The following is a 17,907-nucleotide window of genomic DNA, read 5'->3' as shown; positions in this document are numbered from 1 at the left end:
AGGGCCAGTGCTTTATCCACTGTACCAACTAGCTGCCCTAAAGTTATTTTAAATGGGGTATCTCTTACTATCTCTTCTCGCAGGTTTTGGTGATATAGGCATGCTGATGATTTATGTGGATTTACTGTTTATCCTGATACTTTGCTAAAATTATGAATTGTTTCAGCTAACTTTTTAATTGAATCTTTGGGGTTTTCCATGTATATATCATATTGTATGTAAAAAAGAGATAGTTTTGTTACCTTATTTCCTATTCTGATTCCTTCTATTTATTGTTCTTCTCTGATAGCTATTGCTAGGATTTCCAATTGACTGAAATGATTGCAGGGAAAAGCAACGATAATGGTTTTACATACACAGACATATTCATATCTAATGGTAGCCATCTATAAGGTGGAAGGAAGGAGGAAAGGGGAAAAAAAGAATGTTACATGAGATTAATAAAATAAAAAGTAAGAAACCATTTAATTAATAATAAAACTAGGAGCTGGTTTTATGAAAAAAACAATAAAATGGACAAATCATTGGTTAATTTGATTATCAAAAAGGAAAGAAAAAACTGAAATTATTAGTATGAAAAATGAAAGAGGTGAACTCACCACTAATGAAAAGGAAATTAAGAAAATTATTAGGAAATATTTTGCCCAATTATATGCCAATAAATTTGACAATCTAAATGAAATGGATGAATATCTACAAAAATATCAATTACCCAGATTACCAGAAGAAAAAATAAAATACTTAACCCACTTTTAGAAAAAGAAATTGAACAAAGCATCAGTGAACTTCCTAAGAAAAAATTCCCAGGACCAGATGGATTCACAAGTGAATTCTACCAAACATTTAAAGAACAATTATTCCCAATACTATATAAATTAATTGAGAAAATAAGTGAAGGAGTCCTACCAAATTCTTTTATGAGACAAATATGGTACTGATACCCAAACCAGGAAGAGCCAAAATAGAGAAAGAAAATTATAGACCAATCTTTCCAATGAATATTGAAGCAAAACATTTAAATAAAATACTAGAAAAAAGATTACATAAATATATCTTAAGAATCATAGACTATGACCAGATAGTATTTATACCAGAAATGCAGGACAGGTTCAATATTAGGAAAACTATCATCATAACTGACCATATCAATAACAAAACAACAGAAATCATATGATTATCTCCATAGATGCAGAAAAGGCCTTTGAAAAATTACAGAACCCATTCCTATTAAAAAACACTATAGAGCACAGGAATTGATGTAGCTTACCTTAAAGTGATAAGTATTTTTTATCTAAAACCCTCAGCAAACATTATCTGGAATGAGGATAAGCTAGAAGCCTTCCCAGTACAATCATGAATAAAGCAAGGATGCCCATTATCACCTCAGTTATTTAATATTTTACTGGAAATGTTAGCTATAGCAATAAGAGAAGAAAAAGAAATTAAAGGAATTAAAATAGGTAATTAAGAAACAAAACTATCGCTCTTTGCAGATGATATGATGTTATACTTAGAAAATACTAGAGAATCAACTAAAAAAGCTATTTGAAATTATTAACAACTTTAGGAAAGTTACAGGATACAAAATAAATCCACATAAATCATCAGCATTTCTATATATTACCAACAAAGTCCAGCAACAACAGATATGAAGAGAAATTCCATTTAAAATAACTGTGGACAATATAAAATAACTTGATAGTCTACCTGCCAAGACAAACCCAAAAACTGTATGACCAGAATAATAAAATACTTTGAACACAAATCAAGTCAGACCTAAACAATTGGAAAAATATTAGTTGCTCATGGGTAGGCTGAGCCAATATAATAAAAATGACAATCCTACCTAAGTTTATTTGTTTAGTGTTATACAAATCAAACTATCAAAATATATTATAGATCTAGATCTAGAAAAAATAACAAAATTCAACAAGAAAAATTAAATCTCAATGATATCACAGGAATCAATGAAAAAGAAAATATGAAAGGTGAAAGAATGTCTAGCAGTACCAGATTTCAAACTGTATTATAAGACTATAATTATCTAAGAAATAGAGAGTTGGATCAGTGGAATAGAATAGGTAGAAATTATACTATATTAAATTACTATAGTAATCTAGTATATGATAAACCCAAATGTCTAAGCTTTTGGAAAAAAAACCTTATTATTTGACAAAAACAGCTGGGAAAACTAGAAAACAGTATAGCAGAAGCTAGGTATAGACCAACATCTCATACCATATACTAAAATAAGGTCAAAATGGGTACATGATTTACATAAGCATATTAAGAGAGCATGGAATAATTTTTCTGTCAGATTTATTGGCAAAGGAATAATGTATGACCAAAGAAGACATAGAGAGCAAAACAAAATGTAAATAGGTCATATTGATTATATAAGATGAAAAAGGTTTTCCACAAACAAAACTAATATGTCCAAGATTAAAAGGGAAACAGAAAATTGGGGGAATTTTTTTGAAACAATATCTCTGATAAAGGACTCATTTCTCAATTGTATAGAGAACTGAGTCAAATTTATAAAAAATACAATTGTGTGACCCTGGGCAAGTCACTTAACCCTCATTGCCCCACCAAAAAAGTCATTCTCTAATTGATAAATGGAGAAATGATAAAAACAGGCAGTTTTCAGACAAATAAATTAAAGCTATCTATAATCATAAGAAAAAATGCTCTAATCAATTGATCAGAGAAATACAAATTAAAACAACTCTGAGCTATAAGCTCATACATATCAGAGTGGCAGATATAACAAAAAAGGAAAATGTTGCATGTCAGAGGGGATGTAGGAAAACTGGGATGCTAATCCACTGCTGGTGGAGTTGTGAAAAGATCCAATCATTCTGGAGAGCAATTTGGAACTATGCCCAAAGGGCTATAGAACTGTGCATACCTTTTGATTCAGCTGCTAGGTTTATATCCCAAAGACATCCCCAAAAAGAGAAAAATACCTAAATGTACAAAAATATTTATAGCAGCTCTTTTTGTGCTGGCTAAGAATTGGAAATCAAAGGAATGCCCATCAATTGGGGAAAGGCTAAACAAGATGTGGTATATGATGTTGATGGAATATTATTGTGCTATAAGAAATTACAAGCAGGATGATTTCATAAAGACTGGGAAAGACTTGTATGAACTGATGTATAGTGAAGTGAGCAATACCATTGTAAACAGTGACAGCAATAATGTTTGATTAAGAACTGTGCATGACAACTATTCTCAGCAATACAATGATCCAAAAAAATCCCAAAGTATTAATGATGAAGCATGACATCCACCTCCAAAGAAAGAATCGATATTGATTGAACACAAACTGAAGCATGCTATTTTTCACTTTCTTTCATTTTTTTCTTTTATTTAAATTTTCTTGTACAAAATGTCTAATATGGTAATGTTTTACATAAGTGTACATGTATAACCGTTATCTGATTGCTTGCTGCCTCAGGGAGGGGTTAGAGAAGGAAGGGAATGAGGGAAAAAAATTGGAACTCAAAACTTTAAATTAAAATGTTTATTTAAAAAAAAATGATTTGGCAAGCGAAACTAGATATAATCCTATAGGGGAGAAATTTACTTCTAAGCATTCCAAGGGAAAACACTAGAAATGAGTAGGAACATTTAAATACAAAATATGAGTCAAAAGAAACATAAAAAAGTAAATCCAAACCAGCAATCATAAAGGAATAAAAAGGATGAGATTTTGAAACTCTAACAGAGCAAAAGGATACAAGTTTTCTCATCAGAATCTTAATGCCATCAATAGTCATATAAGGAGTTAAGTAACACAAAAGACCTGGGAGTGGTTTGATTTTGATTATCTCAAAAGAAGAAAATGCAGAGGAAAAGGAATACATGAAGGAAGAAAGGAATAGGAAGAGTAGGGAAACTTACCTCATATAGTCAAAGTGCACCAAAGATGATGTTATAAACAACGACAAAGGGTAAGGGAGCAAGATATGTTTTAATCTCATTGATGGAAGGAAGGAAAGAAGGAAGGAAGGAAGGAAGGAAGGAAGGAAGGAAGGAAGGAAGGAAGGAAGGAAGGAAGGAAGGAAGGAAGGAAGGAAGGAAGGAAGGAAGGAAGGAAGGAAGGAAGGAAGAAAGTTGGTTTATCATATCCTTTATTCATCATAATTCAATAAAATTTTTTAAAAATAAGCATTACTTGGAGATAAAATAACAATTCTAAAGAATGGATGAGTCAAAGAATACATCATAGAAGCAAACAATACTTTTACTAAAAAGAACAATGAGATAAGATGTGAAAATTTTGGGGATGGAGCCAAAGAAGTCCTTACAGAAAAATGTATATCTCTAAATATTTTCACCAATAAAAGAAAGAAAAGATCAATGATCAATGCAATTTAAAAAACATGTATATGCATATAAAAGAAAACAATTTTTAAAATCCACTTGAGCACCAAGATAGAAATTTGGAAAATCAGAAATACAAATAACTGAAATTTAAAATGTAAATTGACATATAAGCAACTGTTTACAAAACAATAAAATGTTAGTTATTTTGCTTTTTAAAAGGAAATTTGAATTACCATTATCAAAAATTAAATGGAAGAATTTAAAACAAATAAAGAATAAGGGAAAATGTTAGAAACTATTTTGTCCAATTATATGCCTATATTATCAATAATCTAAATGAAATGGATGACTATTTACATATTGATAAATAATATATGGTTGGATAGATAAACAGATATGGAGAAGACATATAATGAGGGATAAAATGCCCAGATTTAGAGAATTTAAATGTAATTAAATAAGCCAAACACACAAAAAAGAAAATTAACAAGCTATAAGTGAGTCAACCCTGAAAAAATCTCATAACTAAAAGTATTTTCAAATTATTTCAATGTTAAATAAAATTTGGAATCAAGAAAAAAGAGGTTCCTATTAAATCCCTTTCTTGATACAAATTATGTTCTTGACAATTGAGTCAGGAAGAATAAAAATAGAGAACCAACACTATAAATTAATATCCCTAATAAACATTGACACAAAAATTAAGCCAAATATTAGTAAGGAGATCATAGCAACATATCACAAAGATTATACCTAGTAACCAAGTTGAATTTATAGTAGGAATGAAAGGTGGCTTTGATATTTGAAAAACCACCAAAAAAATAGGATATATCAATAACAAAAATATCTGATGATGTTATCAAGAAATAGAGAACAAGATTTTGAAAAGATGCAAACCCATTGCTCTTTTTAAAAAATTGGAAAAAAAGAATCAATGGAATTTTCCTGAATGATAATAGTATTAATCTAAAACTCAAGAGCCAGCATTATGTTTAGTAAATTTAAACTATACTTTTCCAATAAGATATGTTTTAAAGAATGTCCATTATCATACTATTTGATATAGTGCTAGCTAGAATAAGAAAAAAATAAAAAGAAATTGACAGCATAAACACAAAAGAATAAGAAACAAAATTATCACCTTTTTTGCAGATGATATAGTGATATACTTACCAACTAAAAAAATTGAAACAACTACAGCAAAGTTGAAAAACATAAAACAAATCCATATAAATCATCAATATTTCTGCTTATTATCAACAAAATCCAGAAGAAAGGGAAAATGGAACATTTAAATACCTACAGTGTAAAATATTCAGAAAACTGTCTGGCAAGAAAAACAAAAGATCTATATGAATGTAACTAAAAAGCACTGTTTATGGAAATAAAAACAGACCTAAATAATTGTTAATTACTCCTTTATATCCAAGCCATAATAATAAAAGTAACAATAGTACCTAAATTTATTTACTTATTTGGAAGCATAAGTCTCAAACTAGCAAAGAATTCCATTCAGGAAACTAGAAAAAATATTTAGAGGGTAAAAAAGTCAAGAATCTCAAGAGAAATAAGCTCCAAATATATACATCACATAGACATAAAGGGTAACATCATCAATTAGCAGAGAAAGAAAGAAATGACTTGTAAAATCTATGGTAGATGAACAGTTAATGGACAAACAAGAAATAAACAGGATTACAGAAGATAAGGGACAATTTAATTATATACATTTAAAAGTATCTACAAAAACGAATAACTTTAGCTAAAATTAGAATGGAATAACAAAACTGGGGGGGGGGGAATTTTTGCATCATTTCCAAGATAAAGGTCTCATTCCAAAATACATGAGGAATTTATTTAAATTTATAAGAACTATTCCTTAATTGATATGGTTTCAGAGGATATAAATAGGAAATTTTTGGAAGAAATTCAATCTATCAGTAACTATATCATACGAGATGTTCCAAATCAGTAATAAGAATCATAAATTAAAGCAATTCTGAGATCCCACCTCACACTTTTCAGATTGGTAAAGCTGACCCAAAAAAAGAGGTGGGGTAAAATGACATGAACCTATAATTTGGTTCCCAATTTATGGAAAGGACTTAGGAACTATGACCACCAAATTTCTAAACTGTGCACACCCTTTTATTTCAAATTTTGACATTTTTTATTTACATGCCCAATTTGTTGATTTGTTCTTTCTCTGTTTTGTTGATGTGTTTAAAAATATAAATTTTCCTAAATACTGCCTTGGCTACATGCCACAAATTTGGGTATGTTGTCTCATTCTTGTCATTCTTTTTTTTTTTAATTTTTGCACAGCAATGAGGGTTAAGTGACTTGCCCAGGGTCACACAGCTAGTAAGTATCAAATGTCTGAAGCCAGATTTGAACTCAGGTCCTCCAGGGCCGGCGCTTTATCCACTATGCCACCTAGCTGTCCCCTTGTCATTCTTTTTTAAGAAATCAGTGATTCTTTCTATAATTTGTTATTTAACCCACTTGTTCTTTAGTATTAGTTTATTTAATTTACAATCAATTTCAATCTATGCTTCCAATATAATTTTATTGAATTATTATCTGAAAAGGGTGTGTTTAATATTTCTACTTTTCTGCATTTATTTGTGAGGTTTTTATGTCTGATATATTGTTTATTTTGTGAAGGTACTATGTATACCTGAGAGAAAATGTAAACTCCTTTCTATTTTGATTCATTTTTCTCCAGAGATCTATCATATCTAACTTTTCTAAGATTCTATTCACCTCCTTAATTTCTTTCTTACTTGTTTTATGGTTAGATTTACCTAGTTCTGAAATTGAGATATTAAGTTTCTCCACTAATATAGTTTTATTGTCTATTTCTTCCTATAATCCATTTAACATTTCCTTTAGGAATTTAAATTCTATGCCATTTGGTATATATGTGCTTAGTACTCATATTACTTCATCGTCTATGGTATAGATGTCCTACGGTGTAAATGATTTTAGATGATCAAAGATATATTTTCCCAAGCAAGGACTATTCTTTACCTTTTTTTTATATCACAGTGCTTAGCACATTTCCCATTACATAGTAGATGCTATATTTATTGACTGGTATTTGGGGCTATAGGGGAACAGACAAGAGAGGAGGATTGAATAGTGTATATATGTTGAAGTCAACTATAGTTTTTGAGTTCTCATTCTATAGAAAAGAAGTAGTCAGATTAGCATGAATATATAGCAAATGGTTCCCATGATAAATGATCAAGGTTTTTGCAAATTTGGCAGTCCCAACTAAATGTGCTTAGGCCTTTTAGTTTTAAAGATGAATTCCAAGGTTGAATAGTCTGTTCTGACAGCATAATTTATATCACTGATTGTTATGTCAAGTGTTTTGGGTTTTTGTTTTGTTTGTTTTTGTTTTGTTTGTTTGGTTTTTTTAGTGAGGCAATTGGGGTTAAGTGACTTGCCCAGGGTCACACAGCTAGTAAGTGTTAAGTGTCTGAGGCCAGATTTGAACTCAGGTACTCCTGACTCCAGGGCCGGTGCTCTATCCACTGAGCCACCTAGCTGTCCCTCGTCAAGTGTTTTAAAGAATCATTTTTTTTTTGCTGATTGTTGGTCTCTCTTTAAAAAAAACTGTATATGGGATTGAGTATAAAAGCCAGAGGTTGTGGCTTCTCTGTGTTTGTTTCAAACTGAATGAAACACCTGGCACATTGTGGGCATTCCCAATAAATGTGATTTTTTTTAAATTTCTGAACAAGGTATATGTAAGGAAGTCTTCCAGAACAACACTTTGGTAAGGTGTTAAGGTCTTTCTGAGATAATTTATGTTATGGAAAATCTGAAGATTAAGCCTTCTATGTTACATAAAGGAAGTAGATGAAACAGTCGTGTTTCCATCTGATCTACTGTATAATGTTAAGACTGGAAGCAGTTCTAAGAAACTCTCTCCAAAGTTCACAAATTAATTTTAAGAAATTATGCAAAAGTCAAGGCAAAGAATACATAGGCCAATACAATTGTTTCTGACTCAATGGTTGGGTGTTTCCCTCACACTGCTGAATCAGATCTTGCTGGATTTTATTGCTTATTCAAAAACACAATCCCCAAATCTTATATGTCTGACTGCATTAAATGATTGCTGGGGCTGATATAATTTTCATAAATCTCCCTTGACATCTGCAAAGAAACTGAATAAGCTCTTATTGCAAGACTTAGTTCTGACTTGAAGGCAGATTTCCATTCTCCAAAGATTTAAAATAGCTAATAAAAAACTAACCTCAGCTTGTATTTAGCCCCTAAAGCACAATAGTCATCAAAACTAGACCTATCCTGGAATATAATCTTTATAGTGCTTGCATAGTTCTGGATACATACATACATACATACACACATATAAACGTCATTCCTTACAAAATACATATTTCTACAAAAGAATGAAGTTCTCTGATGGCATGAGATTGTTTAGTCTCTGTAAGACCAAGGAATGATTTGACTATCTTCCAGTTCAAGAACAGGGACTAGCCTGCTGAATGATAAATGCTTGGCTCAAGTCAAAGCAGACAAATTTTCTTTAGACCTAGGAGGCAATGGTATGCTAGAGTCAGCCCATACAAGCTCTGACTTTAAATTTCAGGGTTTGATTTACTGTTTTGTTGATTAAGATAGTAATGCACAAAATGCTAATAATGCAGATTAAATTTAAAAGTGTGTCCTGCTTCCCCTCCTTTGGAGAGTTAGTTATTAAACATTTATCAGCTCACTCCTGCTAAGAAATAACTCGCCATCTATAAGAAGGGTAACTATAATGGTGATATGGTAAGGCTAAAAATAAGAATAAAGAAAAATCTCTGGAGATTCTAAAGAGAACACATATTGAGTTGTTACTTGGAAAGATTTAATCTTGCGCTGAGGACCTATATTTGGATCCTGAGATTACTTGTGATACCTTGGGCAAGGAATGTCATCATCCTGGGCTTCAGGTTGCTAATATTTGAAATTCAGAGTAGTTGATTTCAAAACTCTTTTCTAGCTATGATTCTATGATCTGACCTGGAAACATTAACCATTTCCATGAGTAAAGACTGTGATATGGCTCTCAAGGTATCTTCCACCACTTTGAATTTATATGCACATATGAAAAGTTTTGGGTTCAGGGGTCAAATTCACAAATGTCAAAGTGTATGATCCAGAAGAAGTAGTTCTCTAGCATCCTGTCACTTAATGCTTTCATTTGGTAGGAATTTGAAATAACTAAATCTTTCACCCAAACTGATTCTTGGTATAAAATGTAGAGATTCAGTCTAAGCACACAGGAAAACTGATTACAATGCAAAAGTTATAGTTATGGATTCCTTTTTCACAACTTTGTCATATGATTATTTCATTATTTTAGAACCTGCTATGTGATTCCAGGCAAATCTCTTAACCCTGTTTGTCTCAATTTCCTCATTTGTAAAATGAGCTGGAGAAGGAAATGTCAAACCATTTCAGTGTCTCTGCCAAGAAAACCTCAAATGGGATCACAAAAAGTCAGACATGATTGAACAATAACTGTGATATTTTTAGAAACAATGAATGTCTTAAAAGATAGTATACATTATTTTTGACCTTGTAGGAAAAGTTGGTAGAGCAAGGTTTATTTAGTACAAAACAGCAATTCAAATAAAAACTTCAGAAAGGAAGGTATAAACTTACAGTTTGAAATAAATTTAGCAACCAAAATTAATTGAGTTTACATAGCTAGAAAACCTTTTTAGATTAAAATGCTTGAGAGTAGTGTTGCTACAAATTGGGAATGTATATGTGAATCACCACCCTGTTTCACTACTTGAAGTTCAACACTTCACCAAAGTGAATTTTAACATTTTTATGCTGTTATTTTTTCAGAGTGATAACTTGCTCATCTATATCAACTGGAATTATCTATAAGTGACAATATATTCCATATAATATATAAATATAATTTCCTCTTTATCTGTGGTAAATCCACACCTTTGCATTTTTGATACAGTTCATTTGGTTTTCTTTCTTTTTTAATCCAATTAATGAATGGTTTATCTATTTTATTATTTTTTCATAAAACCAGCTCCTAGTTATATTTATTACTTCAATGGTTTTTTTAGTTTCAATTTTATTAATCACTCATTTGATTTCCAGGATCTCCAATTTGGTGTTTAATTGGAGATTTTAAATTAATTATTTTTCTAGTTTTTTTTTATTTGCATGTCCAATTCATTTATCTGATCTTTCTCTATTTTATTGATGTAAAGATTTAGAGATGTAAAAATTTCCCTACGTATTTCTTTGGCTATATCTCCTAAATTTTGGTTTGTTATTTTATTTTGTGTATTATGTTTAATAAAATAATTTATTGTTTCTGTGATTTTTTGACCTATTTATTCTTTAGGATTGGATTATTTAGTTTCCAATTAATGTTAATCTATCTTTCCACTGACCTATATTAAATGAATTTTTTATTTCATTATAATCTGAAAAGGATACATTTAATATTTCTGCTTTTCTGAATTTGGATGTGAGGATTTATGCCCTAATACATTGCTGTAAAAAAGGTATATTCCTTTCTATTCTCATTCAATTTTATCCAAAGACCTACCATATTAATTTTTCAAGCTCCATTGCATTCTATCAGTGTAATGATTGTTCAGGCATCATGTCCAACTCTTGGTGATGCCATTTGGGATTTTCTTGACAAAGATACTGAAGTGCTTTGCCATTTCCTTCTCCAACTTATTTTACAGATAAGGAAATGGAGAAAAACAGGCTTTAATGATTTGCCCAGGATCACAAAGCTATTAAGTGTTTGAGGCCAAATTTGAACTCAGTAACATGTCTTCTTGACTCTAGGTGCCATCTACCTTCCTGTATTCTATCAACATACTTTTCTGGATTTTTGTTTGTTTGTTTTTACCACTACCAAATGAATAGTACTTTCTAATATAATTTGAGGTCTAGAAGTAAAATTCCCAATTGATTTCTGCCTTCCCTCCCCCATCATTTTTTTGTAATCTTTGATATTTTCTTCCTCCAAATGAATTTCAGTTTTATCTTCCTTGCTAAAGTTTCACTTTGCTAGTTTGGTGTAGAATTAAAACTTTAAATTCACTTTTCTAGTATTGCCATTTTCATTGTATGGATATAGCTAAGTCATGACCACTGAATATTCCTCTAGCTATTTCAGCTTTCCTTTTTTTCTTTAAGGGGCATTTTTCAATTGAATATATAAAAGTATTGCATGTACTTTGGTAGACTGACTTCTGAATAATTTATGTAATTTGTAGTTATTTTGAATGTGATTCCTCCTGCTATTACTAGGTAGGTTATTGTATAGCATGCTGGACCTAGAGTCAGGAAGACTCAGTTTTCTGAGTTCAAATCTGACCTCAGACACATTTTCTGTGTGATGCCAGGCAAGTTAATTAATGTTCTTTGCCTCAGTTTCCTCATCTGTAAAATTACCAGGAAAAGTAAATGGCAAACCATTCTACTGTCTTTGCCAGAAAAACTTAGTGTCATGAAGAGTCAGACACAACTGAAACAACTGAGCAAATAATCAGAACTTCTTTCTAGTATTGTCTTTACAATGATGTTATTATATTGAAATGTTATTAATTTTGTGATTTCACCTTGAATTCTGTGACATTGCCAAAGTTAATAAGGGTCTCAATTTGTATTTTTCTGATTACTTAGCATTTTCTAAATAAATCATCATATTGTTGGTAAATAGGTAAAGTTTTACCTCCAATTTACTTATCCTTATTCCTTGATTTTTTTCTCTTCTAATATTGCTATAGCTAATATTTCTAGAATTATGTGAAACAATAGTAGGGAGAAAACACATCCTTGTTTTAGTCTGTTATTTACTAGAAAAGCTTCTAGTGTAGCATTCACATTGTATATGGTGCTTACTTTTGGTTTTAAAGAAGTTTTTATGATAATAAAAAGATCCCTCTTATGATTATACTTTATAATGTTTTTAGTGTAAAAGAGTACTCTTTCTCCTCCTTCACCATCTTCTATTTCCTTCTGTTTCTTTTTCTTTTCTATTCCTCCCTCCCTCCCTTCTTCCTTCCTTCTTTCCTTCCTTCCTTCCTGCTGTCTTGTGTTTTTATAGAATTAAAGCTTCCAAAGGACTAAATTTCAGTTCCCTCTTCTAAAATATTCAAGTTATCACCTTGGTAGTTCTTTTCCACCTTTTTCCTGTTGTTCATTATATTTAGAATGATAAAGTCATGAGAGAAGTAATGATGATAGAAGCTTTGCTCCACAGTAATAATTTTCCTTTGTACCAAATCACCTGGTCCAACCCTAACCCTGCCCTCCTCATGATCATTCTCTTTTCAATTTGTCCTCTGTAGTCCCATGTCCTGCCACTGTTTTGTGGGGTTGCCCTCAGCAACCTTGATTTCCCTTTTCTTTGAGGCCAGATCTTGTCCATGGAGGCTTAAAACCATCTCAGAAGAAATAGGGTCCCTATTTACCAACTCTGCAGCTTAGAACCATTGTGAGGTTCCCATTTCCCATTACAGAATGTAGTACTTCCTCACTGTGATCATTTTTCAGTGAGACCCCCTCCCCCAAGTCATTGAGTCAATATATCTACCTTTCTTTTACTCAATTTCAACTGTTCCCACTACACTTTCTCACATTTTTCTATAGCTCCTCATCTTGCTGAGAGAATACAGGAATTATCTTATTTACCCTTGGGTTTGACTAAAGTACCTCACACATTTATCTTTGTCCTTCACATCCACTCTCCTTTTATGTACCTTCATATTTTATAACTAATATCTGCAATGGTGAAAGAGAGACATAAGAATCTCTATTTACCTGTAATGATAGTGATGGTGTTGGAGTTCTGGGGTTTAATTGATGGTGTTTTAGGCCTCAGTCACCACTTCTCTTATTCTTTAAATTACGTTTCCTTCTTTATCCCCTTGAGTGCAATACAAATTTATTTATGGTACTTTTGTTGTAGTCATTGTTTAACCCAAAAGATATCTTCATCTTTCATTTTTTTTCATTTTATTGTCCAGAGATGGGGTGATTTATTTCATTACTTACTCTTTCCTTGATAGTTGTATTTATTTATCTTTCTTGTATTTCTGTTCTTTGAGGTGGTTGTAAGTTGAATAATCTGCTTCTATTGACTTTATTTTTGCAAGGATGCTTCAAATGCCTGTATTTTTTAATGTCCACCTTTTTTGAATTTATGATTAGATCTAGGTTTGTAGGATATCCCATCAAGAGTTGCATTTTACCTTTGCTTTCTTTTGCTTTGTTGCTTTTCATTTTCTTCTTTACTTTCTGGTTCATGAAAATTGTCTTGTGTTATACACATTTATTTATCTTTATATTGTCTTTATGCTGGTTTTTGTAGGATTTTTTTTTGCCATTTGCATTGTTAAATGTAAACACTGAATGTCTTAAATTTTGAATTCTGTTTTTTTTTCCCTTGAAGTGAACAATGCATTTTTTTCTATTGATACTTTGTTTTCTATCTTATGAAATTCCAGGAATTTGGGGGTATTAATTACTTCTTGAACTTTGATATTAAAGCTTTTTGGCTTTTTATATTCTTCTCAAAGGCCTCTTTACCTTGTCTCTATCTTATCTTTGAGATCAATGTGTTTTCCTTGCATAGAAATGATGTATTCTTTTAACATTATTCCCTTTCATTGTCTAGATTTTCCTTTACCTCAGCATGTTTTTCTTCCTAATCTGTTCTCCTTATTGCTTTTAGGGATGGATTTATCAACATGGATTCATTTTTCAATTCTGCTATTTGTTTCTGCTACATGGCACATATATTTTGACATTTGTTCCTTTTTAATTTCACTCAAGATTCTTATTTCTTTTCAAACTGACATCCTACTGTAGTAACATGTTCTCTTAGGAATCCACTGTATTCTATGCTTCATCAGGTGTTGGTTCAGGTTTCTTTGTATTGAAATATTTATTTAATTAAGTTTGTAATCTTTCCTGGATTCTGGTACTCATTTTCCCTTCTAATCTTAGTCTATTTCCTATGCATTTCTCTGCTTCTGTTTTAAGTTTTTAAACTGAATTTTCTTCTTCCTGAGATTTTTAGTGCTTTTAATCTTTTTTTGGTCAAATATTCCCCTTTTACTCACTTTATGACCTCTCCCCCTTTGATGGTCATTTTACCCTAGGGCTGGATCAAAGCACTGTCTCAGCCTCCACATAGGAATTTACTTTTTACTGGCTTCAATCCCAGCCCCAAATAGCTTGGGGGTAATAGAACTGGTGTCTGTTGAATTAAACACCATTCCTTAAAGCCTAGTAGAGCCTTGTTGTTCCCTGAAGAGGAACCCAAGCACTACTGGGGTTTGAACCCAGGATCTCCTGTTTAGTAGATAGGTACTTTAACCAACTAAGACAAGTCATGATATCACCTGGCAATGTAATGGTTCTCTTTAGGGAACAAAGGACAAACAACAACTAGAGCCACTGTACTGCCCCCCCCTCCCACCCCATTCCATCTAATTATTTTTTTATTTCTCTGGATTTGCTGAATTAGGATATTTTCATTTTCTGGGCTTAGGGGAGAATAGAGTATTATTTCATGCAGAATTTCTGCTTCCTTGGTGTTTCCTAACTTGAAAGTTGTTCCATGCTAAAGGAAGCCTAAAGTTCCATATTTCTATTCTTCCCTATGTGGCCAGGCAAAGTTAATATCCTCTGCTTGTTACTGAGGTGGGGTATGTTGACAGTGTATTTAACAGGAAAGAAATACATAAATAGGTCCCAAATCATATCCCTAAGATTTATTTTGTTCACTATTCTGGAATGTGGAGCTTGAGGAGAAAGGGCTTTAATTAACCTTATGTATAATTCTAGGTAATGGTAATTCATTAGATTATTCATTCATTATAGATTAGAGTCATCCATTATAAATTCATAAGGCATATTACCTTTTTGTGTTTCTTGAGCTGAATTTGCTTTACACTAATGGTGCATAATTCATCTTTTAGTAGTTTGTTTTAGTTTCTATTGAGTTAGTAGGGAATGAAGAAAATGACATCTTAAATCTTGTTGGTCTAACCCTTATTTTTTTCTTTTTAAGATAAAATTTTTTTCCTGGAATTTTATATTGTTTTGCAAATCATAAACAGGATCAGAGTAATAAATAAAAATCATGCCTGTTCTCTTTTGTTTCTTAATCCTTGAGAAAAATCATTCTGCTCACTGCTTAGACATATGCCATTCATTGATTCACTGTAGTAAATTGCTTCTTGGGAGCTGTGTTCAATAAAAAGTTAGTTTTTAAAAAGTCATATTTTACCTTGAATCATCATTTCTCCTAAATGTTTTTTCTCATTAGTGTAAATCTCTTAAGTCATGTTCTGTTAGTACTTTTTGCCTTTGTTTAGTGATACATCAGCAATGTTCTTCTTAATAGGTTAAGGAAAACATGGAGGGATGTGATATGCATGTTGAAATGCCCTTTACCAGGAGGCCTTCAAGTAGAGACTTGGATCATCATTTGTTGTTTATCTTTAACAACGAAGGATTGATCTCTTATGAGCTGGATTAAGTGACACCATAGATCTCTTACTTCTCTGAGATCGTGTAATTCATTAACCAATATGAATTCAGTATTATTTCTTCTTTTTTTTGTGGGACACTGAGGGTTAAGTGACTTGTCCAGGGTCACACATCTAGTAACTGTCAAGTGTCTGAGGCCAGATCTGAATTCAGGTCCTCCTGAATACAGGGTCGGTTCCCTATCCACTGTGCCACATAGCTGCCCCAATTCAGTATTTTTTCTAATGAATTACCATTACCTAGAATTGTATTTAAGGTTAATTATTTGATGGTATTACTGTTCTTGGATGATTGTTTAAAGTATGATCTTTGGAATAGTGTTTTTCAACATTTAAAGGTAAGTAAAGTTTAGATGCAAGGTAGGCACATAAATTCTGCTACATTCCCCCAGTATTATACTCCTTAAGCATAACCAAGGAACTCAGTGGAGTTTTAAATCAGGGAGAAGAAATAGTTGATATGACATTTGCTGCCTGTCAACTCCACATGAAGTTCCAGGAGCAGAACAGAGGTCTACATACCACTTTTGTTGATTTGACCAAAGACTTTGATATTGTTAGTCATGAAGACTTGTGGAAGAAATTTAGTTGTTTGGAGAATTGAATAAGTATTGTGCACAGGTTTCATGATGGTTTCTGGATGGATTATTATCTCCCACTTTCTTAGTCACTAGTGAAGTGAAGCAGCGTTGTATACTCACTGCCATGCTTTTTAGCATGATGTTTTCAGTGATATTATTGGGTGCCTTTAAGGAGGATGTAAATGGCATCAAGATCAGCTACCACACTGATAGTAAATTATTTAACTTGAAAAGACTATAAACCAAGGCTAAAGTGGAGGGAAAGTTTGTGAACAACTTTTTGTTAACTGATGATTGTGCACTCAATGCAGCCTCTGAGGCCAAGATGCAACAGACTATGGATCAATCCTGTGCCTTTTGTGCTAATTTTGGCCTGACAATTAACACTAAGAAAACTGAATTTCTCCACCAGGCATACAACACCATCCATGTGTGGAGCCATCAGTTATAGCAAATGAAGAACTTTTGAATGTTGTAAATAAGTTCATTTAGTTTGGCAGTGTACTTTCCTGGGATATACACATAGTTGATGAGGTTGATGCACACATTACCAGAGCTAACTCAACTTTTAAGAAGCTTTGAAGGAAAGTGTGGGAGAGAAGTAGTATTAGACAGTTTACCAAACTGAAGTTCTACAGAGCCATTGTGCTGACCTGATTGTTGTATGCCACTGAAACTTGCACATTCTAGCAGTGCCATGACAGGAAACTAAATCAATTCCATTTGAACCCTGAAAATCACCTGGCAAGATAAGGTACAAGATAATGAGGTACTTTCTTGAGTTGTACTGCCAAGCATTCAAACTCTACTGCAGAGAGTTCAACTTTGATGGGTTGGCCATATTCAAATGCCAAACATATGTTTGCCTAAAAGACTAGTTTATGGAAAACTCACACAAGGCAAGCACTTATATGGAGGTCAGAAGAAGTGGACAAGGAAACTGACAAGGTCTACCTGAAGAACTTTGGAATGGATTGTGGGACATTAGAGAGAGTGGCATTGGACAACACGGGATGGCATGCCCACATCAATAAAGGTGCTGTGCTTTATGAGCAAAGCATTATTTCAGTAGCTCAAAAGAAACTTGAGATGTGCAAATGTAGAGACATCTCAACTCCAAATGTCATATGGACTCTGTGCCCATCATGTAGAAGAGCCTTCCAAGCTTATATTGGTCTGATTAACCACAGTCATACATATTATATACCTTGACCTTGACATAGTAATGCCATTTTGATCCTCTTTGAGAATGAAGGACAACAAACAACACACAGCTAGCATAATGTATTAGAGAGTTGGGCTTACAAATTTAAATCTAGCTTTAGGCACTTACCAGTTGTGCGACCCTGGCAAGTGACATAGCCTCTGTTTGCCTCAGTTTCCTAATCTGTAAAATGGGGGAAATAGCATCT

This window comes from Dromiciops gliroides, chromosome 3 (genome assembly GCF_019393635.1).
Source record: "Dromiciops gliroides isolate mDroGli1 chromosome 3, mDroGli1.pri, whole genome shotgun sequence".
Classification (NCBI taxonomy): Eukaryota; Metazoa; Chordata; class Mammalia; order Microbiotheria; family Microbiotheriidae; genus Dromiciops; species Dromiciops gliroides.
This window is presented reverse-complemented; position numbering follows the sequence as displayed.